The 14364-nt window shown below is 46.6% G+C and overlaps 1 protein-coding gene across 17 annotated transcripts in view; it reads right to left on the bottom strand.

Moving 5' to 3' along the window:
• LOC137539170 (uncharacterized) overlaps nucleotides 1-14364 on the bottom strand; it is an 892710-nt gene that overhangs the window by 389127 nt on the left and 489219 nt on the right. For 6 of the 17 annotated variants that reach the window (XR_011024952.1, XR_011024951.1, XR_011024953.1 and 3 more), the window contains one exon: nucleotides 13907-13961. The exons of the other annotated variants lie outside the window; for them this stretch is intronic. The gene's annotated coding sequence lies outside the window, so the exon portion shown is untranslated. Of the gene's footprint in view, nucleotides 1-13906; nucleotides 13962-14364 lie in introns of those variants that run through there. 17 annotated transcript variants of the gene reach the window in all.

The following is a 14364-nucleotide window of genomic DNA, read 5'->3' as shown; positions in this document are numbered from 1 at the left end:
TGTCTGTGTGTTCCAGGAACACTTCCAGATGCGAGACCTGTCATACTTGTCGAATAAAGCAGATTCTATTTGAACAGAATGAAGGAGTTATCCGATGCGAGACAAAATCAGAAAAATGAAGTCACATCCCATTTCTGCAACCAGCAATGCAAATTGGACCCATTTGGTGAATCTTTTTGCATAAACCTTCTAAAACTTCCTTCGGCTCATGAGAGAAGGCAGATTTCCACTCTGCTCATTCAGTCGGGCAGAGGACGCGACTTGTGTAATGTTAATAAATCAGCCTCTTGCCGTGCAGCAGAAGCAACAGGGGGAATGGAGGAAGACAGTGCTACATGTTGACCCAAACAAGAGCTTATCGAGGAATGATGTCCTGTTAAAGGGACTCCCGCAGAGATCCTGTGCATTTTCCCCTGACAAATTGGACGCTCCCCTGGCTGCAAGATCGTCTAACAAAATAGGGCTGATTTAGAAGACCACAAACTACCCATTATCTGGCTGCATAAAAATGCCATTTAAAGGAAAGGCTTAAAGAGAATCTGTACTGTTAAAATCGCACAAAAGTAAACATACCAGTGTGTTAGGGGACATCTCCTATTACCCTCTGTCACAATTTCGCCGCTCCCCGCCGCATTAAAAGTGGTTAAAAACAGTTTTAAAAAGTTTGTTTGTAAACAAACAAAATGGCCACCAAAACAGGAAGTAGGTTGATGTACAGTATGTCCACACATAGAAAATACATCCATACATAAGCAGGCTGTATACAGCATTCCTTTTGAATCTCAAGAGATCATTTGTGTGTTTCTTTCCCCCATGCACTGAAGTTTCAGGCTGCTCTTTTCTTCTTGCAAACAGCTTTGCCCTTGTTTGTAATTCCTCAGTATGTGAAAGCCCAGCCAGCTCAGAGGACATTTATCCAGCTGATTAGAGCAGCTTCTCTCTTCTCTCTTATCTAAATAACACACAGGCAGTGTGCATAGAGGGGCCAGAAAGGGTGAGTTCATAGCAGAACCACAACACTGAAGAACTTGGCAGCCTTCCAGACACAGGCCGACAAGTCTGACAGGGGAAAGATACATTGATTTATTACAGAGACTGTCATAGTAGAAAGTGCTGCAGTTAGCCAGAACACATTAGAATAGCTTTTGGAACATGTAGGATGATAAAAAACAGGATGCAATTTTTGTTACGGAGTCTCTTTAAGACTTCGGGCCCCAGGACGCATTGCCTTTTCGAAAAAATTAACCATCCAAGTGGCCAGTCGCTCCCAAGAAAACTCCTCATTTAACAGAGAAGCAAATATTTTAAATTAAGTCTAATAAAAATGTGTATTTTTTTTTTAATTTCTCTCATCAAATGCTGAAAACACCAACTACTATTATTTTAACTTTAAAATGTTGCTGCCATCTGTAGTATCAATAAAACAACTATATGCCCAAGTTCCTCGTATTTCTCTGAAACCATTTTTTTTTCAGCTGGGAGACTGCTTTCCTTATAGTGGCGTTTAGGCAACTCAAGTCTGGTCTTGGGCACACCCTTTACATGCTCGTGGATATCAGTAGAATGTGGTTATGTCAACACATAACTCCTCCTCCTGTCTTTCTGGAATACCATTCTCATTTAGGTGCATTTGTGTTCAAATATTCTCCTGAGCTAGAGATTATTGCAGAGCAGCCAGCCCAGCAAAGGATTGTTCAACGTGTATCTCGCCTTTTCTTAAAAACCTGTATGAAATAATCTCTACATGCTTCAAGTATTTTAGCCACTTTCCTACCACAGGTTATTTCCCCTTAAAAACTACAGCAATTTTCACATGACGCTCCTCCCATTTACTCAACAGTAACTTTATTGCTACTTATCACATGAAAATTATCTAAATATTGCTTTTTGCTGGACAAACTAGGCTTTCTTTGGGTGGTATTTTTTACTAAGAATGATTTTATATGTATTTTGAAGGGGATAATAAGCAAAATATAAAAACATGACTTTATATATGCATTTTATAGGGAATAATAGGGAAAAAATAAAAACATTATTTCTCAGTTTTCAATCATTATAGTTGAATATAAAATAAGCTATTGTAGAAAAAAAAAACCACACATTTTATTGACCTATTTGTCCCGGTTATTACAACATTTAAATTAAGTCCCTAGTACAATGTATGGCGACAATATTTTATTTGGAAATAAAAGTGTATTTTTTCCCGTTTTCTTTATACTACAGTAAATCAACAACTAGAAACCCTTATTTGCAAAAATAAAAATAATATACCCTGATACCCCTTACTTTTTGACCACTAGATTTCCCCACGCTTTTTTTCCTGTGTACTGTGAACAGTACACAGGAAGTGTAATGTATGCCTTTCTTTACGTTCACTTTGTGAATCAACACCGCTATCTTGCTGATTATGGATTTCATTTATTATGGGCACTTTAATTGGCTTTGGGAACACATGTTCCCATTCACCAATCATGGACCAGCGGTATTGCGACGGAGGTAAACGGGTGCGTGCGCATGTGCGCACAATCACACGCGGTGAGGAAAACAGACACATATCAATGTAGCACGGCTTAGAAGCACCTGCAGCACAAGACGTGGGTTCATAATCGTGAAAACACATTCGCCCATATGCAATTCACTTTTTCACCTAAGTTTTCTCCTACTGTATGAGGAAAATGTTCATGTTCAATTTAAAATAAAATTTTAGCACTTTGCAATGAAAAAAAGTATCAAACGTAGGTAAAAAGTACCATCAAAATTATTTTGAGTCTTTTTTTCTTGATGATGATTTAAAACATAGTTCCCCAACACTGTCCTCAAGGCCCACCAACAGTACATGTTTTGCAGAAAACCACAAACATGCAGAGGTGGGGTAATTAGTGTCTCAGCAGAGCTCATTAACTACCTCTGTGGATGTCTACAAAACATGCACTGTTGGTGGGCCTTGAGGACAGGGTTGGGGTACACTGGTTTAAAATACATTTTATTGAGAAGTTTGAAAAGTCATCCAGGAGAAAACTCAGGTGAAAAAGTGAATTGCATATGGGCCTTTGTCTGGAGAAATGTCTGAATAAAAAGGTAGTAATATTATTGAAAAACACACCAGACAACGCGTTTTATGGGGACCAACCTTCTTCCTGTGCTACAGGTGCTCTGAGCTGTGCTGACCTCAACACACTGTTCAGTGATCTGAGGAAGCGGGTTTGTACACCATGAAACGCATTGTCTGGTGTGTTTTTCCCAAAAAATTACTACATTTTTACAACTATGCTCCTTTCTTGAGGCAAGTTTTTCTTACCTTTTAAACTGCTTGTAGATAGTTCATAATTTTGGAGCATCTCCTTACCTCTCAGTTGTCAAATACACATAATTCAGGTGTACTCAGCATCTGCAACACTGCATCATCTGTCTCAAGACTAGATTCCTACTAGACTGTAATGAACGGTGTCAGCACGCAGAGAGTATCTGATTATTGGTAAACTGCAGTATCACCAAGAATGCAGATATATACCCGATATTGATGATCTGCAGTATCACCGATAATCAGATATATTGCTAACCTCTGGACACCTATAGATATGTGAGTGTTTGAGCGAGAACCACTAGAGGAACTGGAGGTCGGAAGATGAAGGGAATTCACCCCAGACTGTGGGTGAATCCCTATAAGCCCAAAGGCTCCCTAGGAGAGGGGCCTGGGCTAGGTTGCAGGAAGCCCTGCTGCTAAATGAACCAACTTGCCCTACTGGATGAGAGATCCTGGCTCTCTACACCCTAGTGGCGGGCTACAGTAGTATAGATACACAGTGCTAGTCTTGGGTGTGAGGATTGTAGTTACAGCACCCTGGAACTAGCATACATCACACTGATACAGTTCCCTAGTCTTGGGTGTGAGGTCCGTAGTCACAACACCCTGGAACTAGTCTATAGCATAACATAGCATGACAAGCGAGAGAAATCTAGCTCAGTGTGATTTCCCAGGTCCGTCCTGGTTCCAACACACTGTAGGTTCTGACTGAGGTCTGTGTGCTAACACATTAAGCATTTGCAACGGCAGACAACGTGAGACTGAGGGACGAGTGGTTATATAGTGCAGCGCTGATCAGCGCCGCCCAGTCCCTTCCAGCCAATCCGCATACATCCTAGGATCAGCTGACCAAGGGAGTCAGCTGATCCCTCTCTGCTTCCCAAAAAGCTTCTGCCTCTCCGCGCGCGAGAGTTTATTCCTCAGCCTATGTGCACAGGAAGGCTGAACCAGATCAGACACATGTCGCCGCGCGTAAACCGCCGGACTAGACGCGGAAAGAGCACGCGGCGGCTATTCCGCTATCCTTCACATACAGGGCCGGCCCTAGAAATTTTCCGCCTGAGGCAAAAGTTTCACCCCGCCTCATGAGCGGGCCGGCCCTGTTCACATAGATCCTATAAGCTGTAGCAATAAAACTTTCAAACAACCTCGGATTGAATTGTCTCTCATCAGTAAAAGAAAGAACATATGGATATAATGAATGCATTTTTTTCTTTTCTTTTTGTGCAGTGAAAGATGCTGACAAATAATTCCCGACATCTTTCTGCCTATTGCAAATATCCAATTTTAAAACGGTGTTTATTTGAAATCTTTGACGGCTGGATGGAGAGAGCCTTACGCTGCGTGCCAGAAAGGCATCATTAGTCGGCGCGTTTGTGCAACGGAGGATTTACATTAAAAGTATTCACACTCACATTTGTGTGTATCTCTCTATAATTCACGCGTCCGCAAAGAAATAGGTCGAGTCTCTGAGGAATGATTGAAGTGCAATAATTGGTAGGGTCATTTGAAACATGTTAATATACATTATTTTTGTTTGAAAGATGGTACCACTTAAATAGCAATATTTATATACGGCTTGATGAACGGCGGGCCCGGCTGAGGCGGGAGAGCTATAATCGGCCTCTTGCAGCGGTTGATTTTTAAAAAATTCTATATTTATCACGCTGGGATCGCTCATCAAATTTGGCTTTTGTGGACCCAGTGGGATTGTGTTATTGTTGTTTTGTTGCGGATGTTCAGGGAAAGAGTCAGCTGTAATATTCGTAGCCCCTCTTCGGAAAACGACACGTTCGTTCGCTAGGCCATTATGCTAATACAGTTCATTATTTAAAAGCAGGGGCTGCATTAGGCGAGGCAAACATATGTGCGAAGTCGATATGTGCAGTCCCTAAACATGCTCATATTTTTGCATTTAAGGCATCTGTGGTTAGGCCAGTGACGGCGTCATCAACTTGTCTGTTTCCTATAAGGCATTATAGCGCTAATGGATTTATTAAAAGCAGTTCTCTAGAAACCAAAGATAAAGGTATTGCTGCAAAGTCCACTGACAGTTAGGAATAGTCGTAAATGCCGAATTCTGACTCCACGGAAATTCCAATTACTGAAAATGCTGGTTACCGATTCAGTGGATTTGCGGTTTTCCAATAACCAGAAAAAGTCCTTTTTTTTTTGCAATTTTGTTAACATAGTTAATTGTAATGCTTCTGAGTATTGGACCAATGAGAGAATGCAGAATTTTACAGCGGTAATCGGAATCCTACGGACATTTTAGGCCAATTTCAACACTCAGAAATTCTTGGTAGTATCTTGTCTTGTGATCGGTCTAAAATTACCCTGGTATCTAGATTTCTGAGGCAGAAGCCATGCTAGGATCCTAGGAGATTGGAGGTATTTTCGGGCACGCCAGTTGGAAAATTAGCGTGGCCATGCCCCATAATGTGGGTGTGGTCATGGGTGGAGTCAAATTTACATGAACTGAATAGCGGTCTAAGTAGGCCTACCCAGCAGGTGGGCTGGCCTGCCGCCAGGTTATCTGGCAGTTCCCCCATAGCATTCCATGACCTTCTAGTGGACCCCCTCCCATGCTCTCACAGACCTCCCATTGAGGTACCAACTCCCAGCATGCATTCCCCCATAAAGGCATCACAGCACTCAGCATGGCACCACAGCACCCAGTATGCCCACATAGAGGCACCACAGCACCCAACATACCCTTGATTGTTGCACCACAGCTCCCAGCATGCCCGCCATTGAAGCACCACAGCTGACTGGGGGACATCCGGGGCACCACAGAATAGATCCGGGGCACGTGCCACTGATCCTTGGGGCTAGCGACGCCCCTGTTCTGAGGTAAACCTCCACATTCTCTGATTGATAGGCCAATCGCAAAATTCAGAAATACTTGGTAATATTGGACCAATCAGAGAATGGGGTAGTTGACCACGGAAATCAGAATACCACAGAAATGCTAAACTAATCACAAGACCCGAATACTACTGAGTTTTACCAAGTCCAGTGATTGGTCTAAAATTTCTGCTGTATTCTGATTTCCGCTGAAAAATTCTGCAGCCTGTGATTGGTCCAATGCGTTCGAGCTCTGTGATTGGGCTAAAATTTCTGAGTTGCGGTAATGCGGTATTTCCATGGAATAACGATTTCCGATTATTTGCAGTAAGCCCATTTCCAAACCTCGGAAATCAGTAATCTACGGGCATTTTCCGACCATTCTACTGACAACACATTCATTGTTGCCACGTATAAAATGAGGCTTCAAACTACCTGAACCTTCAGTTGGAATTAATGGCCGCATGATACATGCTGCCTGTTCAGCAACTGAGATGGTTGTGAAATTCCAACTTGGTCAATTCTAATTCGGAATTCTTGTAATTGATTCTGTATTGTTAAATTTAGAATTTACCATCAGAATTTAAACTTTCCAATTTAATTTCAATCAGATTGAGACTGACAAGACTCCATCTCATCCATTGACTTTAAAGAATGTCTCTTACCTGGCCATCTCTATCCATCAACTTTAATATTATACCCAGTGGCGGCTCCAGCCTCAAAGTTTTGGGGGGCACACTTGCTGGCTGGTGGGGCCCATCTAGTGTTGGGCGAACAGTGTTCGCCACTGTTCGGGTTCTGCAGAACATCACCCTGTTCGGGTGATGTTCGAGTTCGGCCGAACACCTGATGGTGTTCGGCCAAACTGTTCGGCCATATGGCCGAACTAAGAGTGCATGGCCGAACGTTACCCGAATGTTCGGCTAGCGCTGTGATTGGCCGAACGGGTCACGTGGTTCGGACCCGAACGCGCTCTAAATGGCCGAACGGGTCACGCGGTTCGGGTAAATAAATACCCGATCCACGTCATTTCTCCGCCATTTGTCGGTGGGTTTAGCTTTGGGTAGGCAGGCAGGGTAGTTCTCTATCCAGCCAGGCTAGCCAGGGTCCCCCGGTCATTGTGTCACTGCTGGGAATAGTAGTACACCGCTCACCCACACTATATAGCATTGTGTTTACTGCCACTCTGTGTGTCTGCTGGGAACAGTAGTACACCGCTCACCCTGTATAGCATTGTGCTCTGTGTCGCTGCTGGGAATAGTAGTACACCGCTCACCCACACTATTTAGCATTGTGTTTACTGCCACTCTGTGTGTCTGCTGGGAACAGTAGTACACCGCTCACCCTGTATAGCATTGTGCTCTGTGTCGCTGCTGGGAATAGTAGTACACCGCTCACCCACACTATATAGCATTGTGTTTACTGCCACTCTGTGTCTCTCTGCTGGGAACAGTAGTACACCGCTCACCCTGTATAGCATTGTGCTCTGTGTCGCTGCTGGGAATAGTAGTACACCGCTCACCCACACTATATAGCATTGTGTTTACTGCCACTCTGTGTCTCTCTGCTGGGAACAGTAGTACACCACTCACCCTGTATAGCATTGTGCTCTGTGTCGCTGCTGGGAATAGTAGTACACCGCTCACCCACACTATATAGCATTGTGTTTACTGCCACTCTGTGTGTCTGCTGGGAACAGTAGTACACCGCTCACCCTGTATAGCATTGTGCTCTGTGTCGCTGCTGGGAATAGTAGTACACCGCTCACCCACACTATATAGCATTGTGTTTACTGCCACTCTGTGTGTCTGCTGGGAACAGTAGTACACCGCTCACCCACCACTGTATAGCATTGTGCTCTGTGTCGCTGCTGGGAATAGTAGTACACCGCTCACCCACCACTGTATAGCATTGTGCTCTGTGTCGCTGCTGGGAACAGTAGTACACCGCTCAGCCACACTATATAGCGTTGTGTTTACTGCCACTCTGTGTCTCTGCTGTGAACAGTAGTACACCACTCACCCACCACTGTATAGCATTGTGCTCTGTGTGTCGCTGCTGGGAATAGTAGTACACCGCTCACCCACCACTGTATAGCATTGTGCTCTGTGTCGCTGCTGGGAACAGTAGTACACCACTCAGCCACACTATATAGCATTGTGTTTACTGCCACTCTGTGTCTCTGCTGGGAACAGTAGTACACCGCTCACCCACCACTGTATAGCATGGTGCTCTGTGTCGCTGCTGGGAACAGTAGTACACCGCTCAGCCACACTATATAGCATTGTGTTTACTGCCACTCTGTGTCTCTGCTGGGAACAGTAGTACACCGCTCACCCACCACTGTATAGCATTGTGCTCTGTGTCGCTGCTGGGAATAGTAGTACACCGCTCACCCGCCACTGTATAGCATTTCTGTACTGCCACTGTACTGCTGCCAGTCAGCGTGTACTTTTACGGATAAGTGAAATGAAGAAGAAATCCTGTGAAAGAGGGAGGGGCAAGGGAAGAGGTGTTCCCCCTGACGGTTCACGTACAGGCCACAGTGGAGCAACGAAGAAAACCCACTCAATACCGCCCATGTTGTCCAGGAAATCAACCCTCACAAATCCAAAAGAACAGGACCAGATAATTAATTGGATGACCTCTCAAGCGTCCAGCAGTGGGTTAAGCAGCACCAGCACATCACGCACGAGGTCCAAGTCCTCAGCCAGTTACAAGGAGCCAGTGGGCACAAAGCTGACACAACCGGCAGCGACACCACGCACACAACTGCCAAATAACCAGTCCGAAGAATTTCCTCAGGACACAATGGGGTATTTGCAGGAGCTATTCCCAGCCCAACAAACTTCCACCTTTCAAAGGTCAATGGAACAGCCAGAAATTTTGTGCCCGGATTCACAACCATTGACTGTGGGAAATGCACCGCGCACTGAAATGCAAGGCGAGTCCGAGGAGGACTTTGAAACCCAAATCCCAGAGCAAGTTGGGCAGGAGGGGTTTCAATTGCAGGAGGTCGGCCGAGAAGATCTTGAAGACGACGTTGGAGTGTGCTGCGCAGAGGTTGTTGTGGGGAGCTCTACTCCACGGCGGCGGCCCACAATCACATATGACGAGTTTGAGGAGATGGAAGAGGAGGAGGATATGGACAATGTTGACAGAGACCCAGATTTTGTATGTGAAGGAGAACATCGCCGTCGTAGCAGCACAGATGAGTCTGTTGAAGAACCCACTGCTGCACGAGTTCGCCTTGTGCCACAAGGTAGGCGGCACGAAATTTCAGGCACCACAAGCATGGAAGTTCAAGTGAGACGCAAAAGAGGCGCAAACAGAAATCGCCAGCAAGGCAGGTGCTCCGAAGTCTGGCCTTTCTTTGAAGACTGCAGTGAGGATGGTACCATGGTGATTTGCAAGGTGTGCAAGACCCGCCTGAGCAGGGGGAAACATTAACAACCTCTCCACCACCAGCATGACCCGCCACATGGTATCCAAACATCCCACTCTGTGGCCGCCAGGACAGGGTACCAGCAGCAACACTGCCTCCCTTGGGGTCACCACCAGACTCACCACCAGACCCTCCTCAGCAGCAGCAGTAGCCCAGCCATTGCGTGGTTCACAACAACATTCACAAACATCAGATGACGCTGACACTGTCACTTTCCGGAATAGTGCTCGTCTCCCAGTCATCAAGCACAACAACCAACAGCCGTTCAGTGTGCAGCTCTACGGTTCAGTTGTCTGTCTCGGAGATGCTTAAGCGCAAGAGGAAATTGCCAGCAAATGACCCCCGGGCCGTGGCACTAACAGCCAGCATAGCCAAGCTTCTGGCCTGCGAGATGCTGCCATATCGAGTGGTGGAGACAAACAGCTTCAAGTGCATGATGTCAGTGGCCATCCCACGTTACGTGGTTCCCAGCCGCTACCACTTTGCGCGCTCTGCAGTGCCTGAGTTGCATGAGCACGTGGTCAGCAAAATTACCCGAAGCTTGAAGAATGCCGTTGCCTGCAAGGTTCACCTCACCACTGACACCTGGACGAGTTCGTTCGGCCAGGGTCGATACATCTCCCTTACCGCGCACTGGGTGAACCTTGTGGAGCCTGGCAGCGATTCCTCACCTGCTACGGCGCGGGTGTTGCCCATGCCGCAAACAGCTGCACCGCCGTCCCTCCCACTGGATAACAACAGCAGCACCTACCTCTCTGACTCCTTCTCCTCCAATGCATCTCAAAGCTGTACCTCATCCGGAAACGCTAACCCAGCAGCAGTAGGATCGTGGAAGCAGTGCAGCACAGCTGTTGGCATGTGTCAGCAAGCGTTGCTGAAGCTGATCTGCCTTGGGGATAAGCAGCACACAGGGGAGGAAATTTGGAGGGGAATAAAGGAACAGACGGATTTGTGGCTGGCACCGCTGGACCTGAAACCGGGCATGGTTGTGTGTGATAATGGGAGTAATCTCATTCGCGCTTTAAGGTTGGCTAAGCTGACACACATCCCTTGCCTGGCGCACGTGATGAACCTAGTAGTTCAGCGGTTCCTGAGGACATACCCAGGCGTGGCTGATCTTCTGTTGAAGGTGCGACGACTGGCCAAACATTGCAGAAATTCCAGTACTGCTTCGGGGGCACTCGCCAAGATGCAGGAGCGCTTCAATCTCCCCCACCATCGCTTGCTGTGTGATGTCCCTACGCGCTGGAATTCTACGCTGCACATGCTAGCCCGCTTTTGCGAGCAGAAGAGTGTAGTGGTCCAGTACATGACGGCGCAGTACCGAGGCGCATCCGGACAGCTGCCAAGCTTCTGTGGATCCGATTGGGCCAACATGTTGGACCTCTGCCAAGTCCTCCAAAATTTTGAGCAATCCACGTTGCTTGTGAGCAGTGACAACTCTTCAGTCAGCATTACCATACCACTGCTGTGTTTACTGAAGAAGTCAATGTTGAAAATCAAGGTAACAGCTGTCATGATGCAACTGGGGGAATCTGAAGGAGAAAACAATCAGCGTGATGGTACCAACATCAGGCCATCCGCCTCAGGAAACGCTGGCCCCAGCAGCTATGACGAAGAAGATGAGGAGGAACAGCTGGAGTTGGAGCAGGAATTTCATGCCCCCACTGACGAGGGCCAGAGCGGTGCACGTTGGACTTCCACAATTCAGCGCGAATGGTCAGCAGAAGCAGACCAGGAAGAAGGTGATGACTATGATGCATCACAACAACTATCACAACGCTCACAAGAGGATGATGAGGATTCTGGCAGGACTCTGGCACACATGGCTCAATTCATGCTAGACTGCATTGAACGCGACCCACGCATTGTGCGCATTCTGGACAACACCAATTACTGGGTTTATACCCTTCTGGATCCACGGTACAAACACAATGTTTCAAAACTGCTTGAAGAAAGAGTCAGACAGGTCAAAATGGAAGAATACCAGCAGGCCCTTGTGGAGACTTTAGAGAGGAGATTGACATCCTCCCCCTCCTCTAGCCAGTTGTACGCCGACAGACTGACTTCCGCAAACCCAGGACGACCAGGAGGGCAGCAAACAACACAAGCCGCAGCTAGTGCCCAAAAGGGAATGATATCGGCAGTGTGCTTGGAGTGGGAAAATTTTCTGACACCCATGCAGCAGCCCACAGAACAGCAAGCGTGCAGATCCACCTCCAACACCGATCGCCTGGAGAAGATGGTCAAGGACTACATGTCAGATGGCGTAGCTGTGTTGAACAATCCATCTGTACCCTTCAACTATCGGGTATCGAAGCTAGACACCTGGCACGAACTGGCAATGTACGCAATAGAGGTGCTGGCTTGCCCGGCAGCCAGCGTTATGCCGGAACGCTGTTTCAGTGCTGCCGGAGGCATCGTCACAGATCGGCGTATCCGCCTCTCCACAGAAAATGCAGACCGTCTGACTCAAATTAAAATGAATCAATCCTGGATTGGAAACGACTATGCAACACTCCTGGACCCCAACCAAGTAACATGAACAATGACCATCTGTGATGGGTTAGCGTTTCCGGTCCCTGTTTATTGAACCTCTTATCTGTATTACATTTATGACTGCATGGCGGCAAAAAGCATGCTATCCGCACGCTTCTTGTCCTCATGCAAGGCCTGGGTTGTTGTGTCTGAAAGCGTGGCCTTCTCCTCCTGCGCCTCCTCCTGTTCCATCACGTGTGCTGCTGCTGGGTTAGCGTTGCCGGTCCCTGTTTATGGAACCTCTTATCTTTATTACATTTATGACTGCATGGCGGCAAAATCATGCTATCCGCACGCTTCTTGTCCTCATGCAAGGCCTGGGTTGTTGTGTCTGAAAGCGTGGCCTTCTCCTCCTGCGCCTCCTCCTGTTCCATCACGTGTGCTGCTGCTGGGTTAGCGTTGCCGGTCCCTGTTTATGGAACCTCTTATCTTTATTACATTTATGACTGCATGGCGGCAAAAAGCATGCTATCCGCACGCTTCTTGTCCTCATGCAAGGCCTGGGTTGTTGTGTCTCAAAGCGTGGCCTTCTCCTCCTGCGCCTCCTCCTGTTCCATCACGTGTGCTGCTGCTGGGTTAGCGTTGCCGGTCCCTGTTCATGGAACCTCTTATCTTTATTACATTTATGACTGCATGGCGGCAAAATGCATGCTACCTGTGCAAAGAAAACAGACATTTCCCGCATTTAAAAGATAGTTTTCCCTTTGAAACTTTAAAATCGATTTTCTCAAAAACTATAAGCTCTTTTTGCTAATTTTTTTTTCCTCTTGTACCCACTCCCAAGGTGCACATACCCTGTAAATTTGGGGTATGTAGCATGTAAGGAGGCTTTACAAAGCACGAAAGTTCGGGTCCCCATTGACTTCCATTATGTTCGGAGTTCGGCACGAACACCCGAACATCGCGGCCATGTTCGGCGAACGTTCGCGAACCCGAACATCCAGGTGTTCGCCCAACACTAGGCCCATCTAGGCAATCAAAATCGATGTTTGTATGGTGAGCTTTAGATATTTTTTGCTTAATTTGGGTGATAAAATTAAGGCTAACTAGTTCAGCAGTCCTGGTTTAAAACTTCCTGTTTGTAAAACACAAGCTCTAGTTTATTGGCTAATTTAAAAGAAAAACCGTAATCTTTTAGCTTGGAAGCCTTTTTCAGACTCTCTTCCTGTTGACTGACAATGTTAGAACATACAACCAGAAGGGGGTAGAGATATATTTTTGCAAGTGTCATCCAAATACATTGATTGCAAGGGATCTTGCAAGGATTGTGAGGTATGGATAATAGATAAGACCCTTGGTTGACTTAATGCCTACATAGACTCAGGCTGATATGGAGAATGTCCGCCTCTGTGGGAAGCCCCGCCCCATCTGGGACTCTTTGTAGTAAATAGGTGACATACAGAAATCCTAGTGTAACCATCCCCACAGCTGAGTGGGGGCAGGTAAGATAGTGTCTCCCTGACAGCAGCGACCTCTCCCTCCCCCAGCATCCACAGTGAACTCTCCTTCAACCTAGGAGCCACAGGGACCTCTCCCTCCCCCTAGGACCCATACTGACCTCTCCCTCACCAGCATTAGCACTGCAGTGATCCTGACTCCCCCAGCACCCACACTGACATCTGGAATGATTTAGAGTTTATTTGATCTGTGGTGGAATGATCTTGTAGAGTACTTTGATCTGCAATGGAATGATCTAGAGTTTATTTACTCTGTGGTGGAATGATCTTGTAAAGTTTGTTGATCTGCGATGGGCCGATGTTCCTGAGCAGGTAGCTAGCTGACAGTTTCCTGTCTGGAGAGGAAGCAGCTGCAGATCTTGTTTCTTTGCTTCAGGCGGAGAAGGAGAGAGAGAAAAAAAAAGTTGTGAGATTCTGAGGAATCGATTTTTGCGTAAACAAGTACAGGAAACACATCCCTCAAGGACGAGGTGGAGGGAAATGAAAATGAACGCGCAGTGCCACACGGCAGCAGAGAATTACCAACCTGCGGGAGCGAGCTGTGGAATCCCATCAGCGACCGGCCACATTCATGATTGTCCGCCGGACCGCCAATGCCCACAGACCTCAATCCATTTTTATTTTATTCACACTGCAGTGTAATATTTCCTACCTCCCCTTAGCACCACACATACAGTGTACTTGAAAACAAAAATCCATAATATTGATCTTGCAATGTCACCACAATAATTCTTTTGAAACAGCCATTGAAAACAAATTACATTTGCTCTGGC

Source organism: Hyperolius riggenbachi, chromosome 11 (assembly GCF_040937935.1).
Source record: "Hyperolius riggenbachi isolate aHypRig1 chromosome 11, aHypRig1.pri, whole genome shotgun sequence".
Classification (NCBI taxonomy): Eukaryota; Metazoa; Chordata; class Amphibia; order Anura; family Hyperoliidae; genus Hyperolius; species Hyperolius riggenbachi.
The sequence above is the reverse complement of the archived record's forward strand: the minus strand, read 5'-3'. Positions and strand labels throughout refer to the sequence as shown.